The sequence below is a fragment of the Canis lupus genome, chromosome 7, assembly GCF_003254725.2.
Source record: "Canis lupus dingo isolate Sandy chromosome 7, ASM325472v2, whole genome shotgun sequence".
Taxonomy (NCBI): domain Eukaryota; kingdom Metazoa; phylum Chordata; class Mammalia; order Carnivora; family Canidae; genus Canis; species Canis lupus.
This window is the reverse complement of record NC_064249.1, coordinates 28096205-28106750: the sequence shown is the minus strand read 5'-3', so window position 1 is coordinate 28106750 and position 10546 is coordinate 28096205. Positions and strand designations below refer to the sequence as shown.

The 10546-nt window shown below is 34.6% G+C and overlaps 1 long non-coding RNA gene across 1 annotated transcript; it reads right to left on the bottom strand.

The window, feature by feature from the left end:
* Positions 1–3311: 3311 nt before the first annotated feature.
* Positions 3312–9346, bottom strand: LOC112647959 (uncharacterized). Its single transcript, XR_003128594.3, has 3 exons — positions 9269–9346; positions 4193–4255; positions 3312–3450 (listed from the first exon to the last, which is right to left on the bottom strand). It is a non-coding gene; the product is annotated as an uncharacterized LOC112647959 (long non-coding RNA).
* Positions 9347–10546: the final 1200 nt, after the last annotated feature.

Below are 10546 nucleotides of genomic sequence, written 5' to 3'. Positions count from 1 at the left end.
ACATGGTAACTTGGGAGCCACATGTTAAGGATACCAGAGCTGTAAGACAAAAGGATTCTGGGCCCTGGAATCACACCTCTTTGAGACTTTACATGGTAAATTTCTATCACTTTCGGGTTTATAGAAATTATTTTATCTTAACAAAAGAAAAATAGAATTGAAGAAAGTGTTAAGAAATAGTAGGATGGAATAAATGGTGTAAAGATTATACTATGGGGTGATATATATTGGATCTTATTCTGCATTAATCGGCATGGTTGAAGTAGCTGCTCATGCCAAGTTCCTCCAGAAAGCAAGACAGCTTACTGGTAATAAAGTGTAAGTCAATTCTTTATTAATTTCCTTTGGGCTTGATTACTCATGGCCAGCATTGTAGAAAGGGCAATTCAACAACATAAACACATAGTCTTGAGCCTAAAGGCCAGGCAGTATAATCAAAATACATACTTAAGAAAGAAATATTCCTCTAAATGAAACAATTTCCAGAAACACGTTGTTGTTTCCATTAATTTTAAGTTTTATTGTTCTGAAAATCAGTTTATCTCCTTAAAAGCACGTCGATTCAAACATGTCCATTCCAGGAAAGGTATTTGCACTTCAGTTGCTTGCGTAAATCTTTTTGGGCAAGGTTATCCCGGGTCAAAAGGATACACTGCCTCAAACTTTAAGTCAGGCTCCTTTCCAAGAGGCAGAAGAATACTTAAAATTTTCAGATAATAGATTTTTCCAGACTCCATGCAGGAAAGATTTCCAAAATTTAAAGTGGATCCGAGTTGCATATTGTACACAGCATTCTTTTCAGATGATTTTTTTTAAAAAATAATGAGATTTAATTTTGGACACGACATTTGTTTAAACTGTCATTATTCCCTTCCCAAAGGTATCTATAATTCAGTATTGCAAGGAATTGGGAAAGAGATATTCTAGTTGCACCAGAATATGTGAGATAAAAGTGGGAACTTTACAAAGTATTTTGAGATGAAATCTACTGAAATCAACTTCATCCATGAGATAAAATACAAAAACCGATATGGGTTATTGGCCAACATTTTTTATCTCAGCTTCTAGAATAGTAGGTACATTTGCTGACTTATGCTGAGTAGCCTGGCATGTACAATACTGGTTTATAACTCTTCTAGTATCAGAATCAGCTCCAGACCACTAGACAAAGCTACTCGCCAAGGCTTTTATGTGAACAGTTCCCAACTGTGCTGTATATAGAATGGCCAAGAAAATGTGGTGACCACTCTCTGGAGGATTGGCCTAATTTCTTCATGAAAGGCCTTCTTTATGATCAAATAATCAAATAGTGATTAGTTTTGAGTAGCTCAAATGTATTTACTAACTTCCTTCTTTATACCTAATTGAAAATACAGACCTAGATTTGTGCCAGTATAAGTAATAATAAAGAGAAGAAGGAAACTGGCTTATGCCCACAAGGTGCCAGGTGACATTCACAATGTTTACTCCTAATGCTAATTAATTTAAACAATAAAAAGAAAATTCTAGAGTCACATGTGTAGTGAGTTAGAGTTTTAACTTAGCTTTAAAAAGGATGCTAAAGCAAGTACTTTAATCTTATTCCTCACCATGACAGCTAAGATTTCTGTAAAAATGTGTAGAAAATGTTGGTATCATGAAAGAACTGCTTCTGAATCAAATATAGTTGGTTCTTCCAGATTGTCTGGAGGTTTGGTGACCAGATACTACTTCTATATTACTACTACCACTACTACTACGAGCACCACTTACTTCTACCAGTGCTCTCTATGACTAGACACTGGACTAAATATATTACTTTCTTATTTCATTTATTTCTTCCAACAATATTTTGGGATAGATACGATTTTTATTCCTACGTACTAAGTTACTCGTCCAAGATTACATAACTTCTAAGTGGGAGGTCTTAAAATTCAATCTAGGCAGTATCAGTATAGAGTGAGATTCAGTAACTATTTGATATTCTAGACAGTGTCTTCCTACTGGTAAAATCAAAGCTTTGGAAATTCTTTAACAGTAGGAAATTAAGTAGCTTAACTATATCTGGTTGACTTTTATGAAAGATAAATACAGTCAGATACATGTAGTCTAGGGACATTTGATTCTTTTTGCTTTGTTTTATAATAAACACAAAATGGGATTTCTCTTCTTTTATCATCTTAAATATGTGGTTTAAAATATTGAATAATTACTTACAGTTCCAGGAAATTGATGGACAGTATAATCTATAAATCTATCTAATAAAAAAATACAGAAAGGCTAGATAAAATATGGCATATTTCAAATGTTCACACGTTCTTTTGAAGCCATACGTGAGAATGGACAATGCCAGAATCAGGAGGATGACTGAAAACCATTAGGGAAAGGAAAAATGGTAGAATGTGTACAGAGTGTGCCTCTAATTATATTAGGGAGATAATTCCTATTGGCCTTCCAGAGATGGATGCTGATGCCTTGGAACTGTATAAAACAGGAAATTAAAACAAAGACCATCTGAACATATCCAGAGTCCAAAAAGGCTTGCATCCTTAATTAAAGGAGGGAATGGGGGAAAAATTACCAGAGATATACAGACATGGTAAGACAGCTTGCCAGAGAATGGAGTCTCTCCTGGTAATTTGTAAATATGTCACATTTTCTGGCAGGTGTTTGAGATTTAAAACCTCCTTGATCTAGAAAACCATAAATCTAGAAAATAGTAGTAAAATCATTCCATGGTTAGTGATACTCTGGGGTCACTTGAAAAGTGCAAACAAAAATCACTCTGGAAATCCATCCACAGGTATAAAGGATTCTCAGGGGGATAAAAACCTATCCTAAGGTAGGATACACTGCTATTAAAAATGACAAAATATTGAAAGAACAGTCTGGCATGAGTGAAAGTTTGCAAATATGACAAACAACAAGCTTGGAACTCTTAAGAACTTGAGATAATTAGATAATAATATGACTTATAAAATGACTATACTAAAAGCATACAAAAATAAGTAAAAGTCAAGTAAAGAAAGCAAGAAAGCATGAAAAGAAACCAACATTTGGAAAAAATTAAGAAAAAAAAATTTAAGTTATTGAAGTACAGTTTAAATGATAGAAAAGAAGTATATGAAGAGAAGTTAGTAACATGAGAAATAAGAATATTTCCAAAATGTAGTGCAGATTGATAATTAATGACAAAAAATACATGTACATAAACGAAATTGAGAGACATGGAAGATAGAAAGAGAGGCTTAGCATTTACTTGATTGCAGTGGTAAAAGAACAAGAGAATGGTGAAAATGTTTCAAAATTTTCTAGAATCAAGAACATAATAAATACTCAAATTTATGCTTCACAATAACTTTTAACAAATAAATAAAAATTAATCATACCTGCCCATATTGTTGTGAATTTGCAGAGCACCAAAGACAAAGACCAAATCTTTGAAGCAACCAGATAGAAAAGACAGATTACCTACAAGGCAATAGCAATAGAAGTGAGAAAAGACTATTCCATACCAACAATAGGGTACGAAAGAAAATGCACTAATATTTTTAATGTGCTGATGTAAAATAACTGCCAAACTAAAATCCTACATAATAGCTAAATTATTCACAACTAAAAACAAAAGAAAACATTTTCAGTCAAAAACAGAAAGGATTTATCATTCAGAGACTTTCACTAGAAAAATGTTTAAGACAGCATGGTAATGGTGCAAAATTGACAAATGGAGAGTGGAGTGGCTCAGAGACATGTCCAAGCATTTAAGGAAACTTGATGTGGATCAGGTGGCCTTACAAAGCAAAAGGGGAAAAGTTAAGTTATTCCATCAATGGAAGTTATAAAGTTGGTCACTTACATATAAAATTAAAATTAAACTAATGCCTTACCTTATATCATACACAAGAATAGATTCCAAAAAATGAAATCATTAAAACTTTTCAGATGAAACTATGACTTCAAAGAGAAAATAATTTACAAAGTACAATTTTAAAAGGCAAATCATAAAGGAAAAGATTGACAAATTTGATTACATTAAAATTAGAACTTTAAGTGTGATGCAGATGGAAAGAAGTTATTTGCAACACATATAATGAATTCTGTAAATTAGGATAGACTAGATTATGACATAACAATAGCTGCAAACTTTCAGTGGCTTAAAACAATGAAGGTTTATATCATGGTCATGTTATAGTCAGCAGGGAATGCTACTCACTATAGTTACACAGAGATCCAGGCAGTGGGAGCACCCACATCTTGACCAATACCAAGAACCATGCTGGAGAGAGAGAGAGAAAGTTTTGAAGTTTATACTGGCAGGTAAATGCTCTAACCTCTTTATAAGTGACCCACACAACTTCTATTCAGAATTCACTTGGCAGAACTAGTTGAATGGTCCCACCCAATACCAAGGAGGCCAGGAAATTCAATCATTCATGTGCTAAGAAAGGAGAACTGTATATCAATATGTGGCACTATTGACTATAACACTGACAAAGAATTTGTATGCAGAATATATAAATACAAAATATAGAATTAAAAGTAAGGATAAAAATTTAACAGAAAAATGAGTGAAGTGCATGTAAAAACAATTCACCAGAGGGAGAAACTTGACCAACAATTAAATAGATGAAAAAATGCCCAACCTGACTGGAAATAAGGAAAATTCCAAATAAGTAGAAAATGTTTAATTCACAGCAGAATGGCAAAATGTAATATCTGATAACACCAAATGATGATGAATATGTGGAGTACTGGGAACCCTAGCACATAACTGTGGGATTCTACGAGAGTACAACTACTTTGTGGAGTCATTGCAACATTTAAGTTAAACATGTCAATACTCAGCAAATCTGCTTCTTGAATTTCATCCTACAGAAGCTCACACACATAAGTGCAAGGGACACGCTCAGGGATGATTTTCTTAGCTCCATTTGTAATACCAGCAAAGTGAAAACAACTTAACAGTTCTGCATTAGGGAAATATGCGCCATGAAACTCACATATGATACTGAATCTAGAAACTCAAGTCACAGTAAGAGTTTTGCATTTATATGGAATAATTTATTCATGCAAAATTTTAAACATGAGAGCACATTAGGATATCATTGTCAAACAAACAAGGACATACATGTTTATGTGTAGGAAATTCTGTTACATACATGTATCTTAAACACACAGGAATGATAAACGTCATGTATAAAGTAATCATCACTTTGGAAGAAGAGGGGGAAAGAATGAAGGGATTTCAACATCATCTGTAATAGTTTACATTTTTAAAAATAAAAGAAAGATCTGAGACAAATATAGTAAAAAATTAACATGTTTTATCTTACCACTGGTATATGAGTGAATACAGTATTTTTTGAGCCTTCATGTATTTTTTAGGTGTCTCATAATAAGAAACCAAAAGAAAAGAAGAAATAATAAATGCATTTCCAATCAAGGTGGAGCTTTAAAAGTCACACTCCTCTGCTCCAAAGACTTAGAAACAATAGATTTGTATGTGTGTACATTTAAAAGGCACAGCTGTTCTTAAAACAATAAAACAATGTAAAAAATAGAAACATATTATATATAGGTTTATATTTTATAGATACTTAGATATTATTTATATATTATATGGACTGCATACGTATAGATAATAAGAAGCAAAACAACAATCAGGGGAAGAAGGCAAGGGCCTACCAGACTTTGGGACTAGAAAAGACCAAAGAAATTTGACTTTTATTGGATAATGAAGAACATAGTGTCCCACACGTGACAAGGGACAAAATGTAGGCTCACTATGAGAAATAAGAGCTAGGAGATCCCTGGGTGGCTCAGCGGTTTGGCACCTGTCTTTGGCCCAGGGCGTGATCCTGGAGTCCCGGGATCTAGTCCCGCGTCGGGCTCCAGGCATGGAGCCTGCTTCTCCCTCTGCCTGTGTCTCTGCCAATCTCTCTCTCTCTCTCTCTCTGTCTATCATGAATAAATATTAAAAAAAAGAAATTATAAATTATAAGAGCTAGGCTGACATTCATATAAGATGAATTTACAAACTAAAATTCTAAGGCACATGAAAAAATTAATATTCAACAGTCAGTGTATTCAATAATGATGAATTCAATCTCAACTAAATGAATATAGAGAGCAATTTAAAAATAACTTTGAAATAATATAGTTAAGATTCTCAGATATCAAAAGAAGTAATAATCTTGTAATACAGAACAATTAATCATAAAATAAGAGCCAATAGATATGACTCAAGGACAGATGGATATAAAAAAGAAGGAAATTGAATTTTTTGGAATTGAAAATAGGACCAATATCAAAACAATGAGGAATCTCTGACATGACTGTGTAAAAGAAAATTAGTAAAATGGAAGGTAGTATTCAGAAGATCCTCTGAATGTGGTATAAGAATGTAATGGGACAAAATTTGAAAGAGAAGTTAGGAGAAATAAAGGATAGATTTAGATGCTTCAATAATAGTACTTCCAGAAGTAGGGAATAGAGAACTCCAGATCATCAAAAAATAAAGAAAAAAAACTTAGCAGAGAAGAAAGATCATTTATATACAGAGAAATGAGACAAAACTGAGCAATAAGTTTCTTATTTGCAATGCTAGATACAGAAGGCAAAGGTACTGCATTAAAGTAGCCATCCCTTTCCAACCATGTACTTATGTTAATGATTTTTTTTTCAATGAGGAGGGAAATAAAGATATGTTTGGACATATAAAAATACCCCCCCCAAAAAAAACCCATTTGGCCTCCCAATAGATGCTTATTGAAGGAACTTTAAAGGGTCAACATCAGTTTTTTTTAAAAAGTAAATCTAAAAGGGAAAAAGAAAAACTCAAGAAAAAGTAATGAGAAGTGACATTGCCGAGATATGTTGGTGAAAATAAATAACACTTACTCTAGAACACTTGGAAAATAGAAAAAGGTAGAATATAAGTATCTATTAGTTTTAGCATCCCAAGATATTCACATTTTATTATATTCCCTTTCACTTTTTACATCAATCACTGGTTTTTGTATTTTTGCATACAATTATAGTAATATTGTATATTAATGTTTATAGACTGCTTTTTTTCCCCACCTGACAGTCTAACAACCATTTTTCTCTATTATCCTACTATCCTTGTTAACATAACTTTTGAAGCATTTTTTCCAGTTGCTTTTTGGAAATTAACTTTTAAATAACTTATTATTTTGACATCAATTTAAACAAGAATGAAAACTTCAAGAGTGGTATAGGGAACTTCCATACATATAGCCTGCACTTCTGGTAACTACACTATATTCATTCAACATATAGGCACTCAAACACACTAAGGAGCTAATCTTGATTATGAAAACTCCAATATATTCAAAATAAAAATCCAAAACAAAGGATGATCATCCTAAACAAAAGTCCTAAAGATGGAAAAATGAAGGGAGTCTAGTATTTTCTGTATGATTCTTACTCACCTCTGTACTTGTCTTTTCTGAGGGTTATTCACAACAATAAATAAATAAAAGCCCAGAACTTAGACAAATCCTGGCGACCTTTTAGTGCATCCCTCCCCTTTATTTGATAGGTGGATAAACTGTTCTAAAGGAAGTGTAGACTCCTTAAGCTCCTCTGCTTCCATGAGGACTGTTCTTGCCCCCAGGAAAACTATCATTGCTCCCTACTGCCCAGTGGGTTTGGAACGGGATCATCTGAGATCAAAACTCTGCTCTGTGTCTTACAAGCTGTGTGGACAAGAGCCCCACTGTACAGACTTAGTTTATTTGTTTGTAAATGAAGCAAAGAATACAATGCCTACTGAGGTTATTGAGAGAATTAAAAGAGATAAGATATGTAAAGAGCCTAGCACCTGGTAGGGATCCAATAAATATTTCTTTTCTCGGGTGCCCAGGGTGGTTCAGCGGTTTAGTGCCACCTTGAGCCCAGGGCCTGATCCTGGAGACCCGGGAACAAGTCCCATGTCAGGCTCCCTGCATGGAGCCTGCTTCTCCCTCTGCCTGGGTCTCTGCCAATCTCTCTCTCTCTCTCTCTCTCTCTCTCTCTGTCTCCCATGAATAAATAAATAAAATCTTTAAAAAAATTTTTTTCTCTACTTTCTCAAATAGTTTTTCCATACTTCAAATAATTTCTTTACGATAGAGTACCAACAAGTATCAGGTCAATTGGTATGAACATTTTCATAGTCTTTGATATATGTTTCTAAATTGCTTTTCAAAAGGGTATTGATATAACTCATACCAGCTGTGCATGAAAGTGCCAGTTTCCCCACACCTTTGCCAGCACAGAGTATTAGAATTCAAGCTTTCTGGTTGATTATTTAAAAAGAAAAGTATTTTTTATTGCTGCTTTAAGTTGTATCTCTTCAATTAACACCACAAGTGAATATTTCCCCTATGTATATTCCCTGTTTTTTGGCTTACTTGTTCATAACTTTTGTCCAGTTAACTAAATTGGTGCATTGGCATTTTTTTCATATAAATATGTATGGATTATTATTTTTCTTCTTTCCCTCTGGTGTAAAGATTATGCCATACTTATTTATTTTGCACCCTTAACACTGTAATTTACTTAGAGGAGGTTTCCTTCTCTCAATATATTTTTTGTTCAGCTCTGGTTTTTAGCATATTCACAAAGTTGTGTAATCACCACCACAATCTAATTTTAGGACCTTTTTAACACCCCAAGAAGAAACCCCATATGCATTACCAGTAATTTCCCAAACCCCCATCTCTTCCCCACCCCAGCCCCAAGCAACCACTAATCTACTGTCTATGGATTTGTCTATTCTGAACATTTCTAATAGATGTATCCAAGCAATATGTGTTTTTGCTAATTGGCTTCTTTCACTTAGCATAATGCTTTTAAGGTTCATCAATATTGTACCATGTATCAGTACTTCATTTGTTTTTATTGCTGAATAATATCCCATTGTATGGATATACTACATTTGTTTATCCATTCATCAGGTGATGGACATTTATGGCATTTCCGTGCTTTAGCAATTACAGGTCACACTTCCATAAACAGTCATGTTCAAGTTATTATATATACATGCGTTTTCATTTTTCTTGTGTATATACCTAAGAATGAAATTGCTGGGCCAAATGGTAACTCTTTGTTTAACATTTTGAGGAACTGAAAACAATTTTCCAAAGTGGCTGCACCATCCATAGCCCTTAGCACACCCTTACCACAATCATACTAAGAGGAAGTTTGAGCCAAGTATCAAGGTCTCAAGCCCCAGGGATTCAGATTTTAAACTGAAAAAAACAGGCCCCCGGGGTTCTCAGACCTTCAAACCTGTAGTCAGCAAGAATACGGAAGATGAGAATCCATCTGTGAAGACAGCAACGAATGGGGCACTGTAGAGTGGAATCCTGATTCTACCTACACCCTCACTCGGGCAAGACACCTGATTCCTCACTTGTCCAATGGTAAGAGACTCATTTATCATTTAGGATTCCAGTTATGATTACATGACATACTTTAAAAGGCTAAGTATTATATTTAGCATTTATTCAGTACTCAAGAGCTATTTTTGTTCCCTCTGGAAAGGAAGCAGAGGAAATTGGAGAGATAGACAAACAGGAACAAGAGAAAAACAACGAAAACGAAGAGGGAAATAAAGAGCATAGGAAAGCTGGGTGCTCAGGGGGAAGCTGTGACAGAGCTGACTTGAAAGTGAACAAAGACGGAGAATTGACATGAACGCCCTCTTTTAACAAATGCATTATCTCTCACCTGCTTCTCACCCTGCTTCAAATCTGAAGCATACAATATTGAGTGAGAAAAGTCAGAGGATGTAAAAAGTACAAGATATGAGTCAGTGAGCAAAGGAAAATAGGAAGCAAGAGGGAGAAAGAAGAGACATAGTAGAAAAGTGTAGAGGAAGATGAGGGACAACAAAGAATAAAACCAAAATTGTGCATCTTAGTAGCAATTCAGGTGAGCAGGCGAAGGACCACCAATCGTCTTCTATTAATTCCAAAGGCAAGCAGATCTTGGTCCTGATAGATTTGACCTTTAAGCTTCCTTCCTTCCTTCCTTCCTTCCTTCCTTCCTTCCTTCCTTCCTTCCTTCCTTCCTTTTTTTTTTTTTAATTTTATGAGCAGGCCAAAGCATGACAAATATCTAATTTAAAATTGATTTAACTGCCAATCGCGTCTCCTGTGAGAATCAACTGCCAGCTCAGCTCTAAAACAAACCCAGAAAATAGTTGGATTAATCCATTCAGCAAGTGAAAAATATATTTCTTTCTTTCTGGTACATTGGAGACAAAACAAATGAGTTTCTGTTCAGGAAAGAGAGCCATGGAAAGGGAGAAGCCTCTTTTATAAGGGATGCTTGCAGGGAGGTCTCCACTGTGAGAGGTACAGAAGAAACTCAAGGTAGCAATTCTTGATTGAAAACATGGCTCAAGTATTGAGACAAGTAGGCTTTTTAGGGGTCACATATCTTTGACACTATTCCACATCAAACATGTTATTTTCAGGACACACTGACCGGAAAGGTTTCTCATTCCAATCAGTGTACAAAAAACGGCAAAGCGCTTCCCTGCTCCCACGCCAGG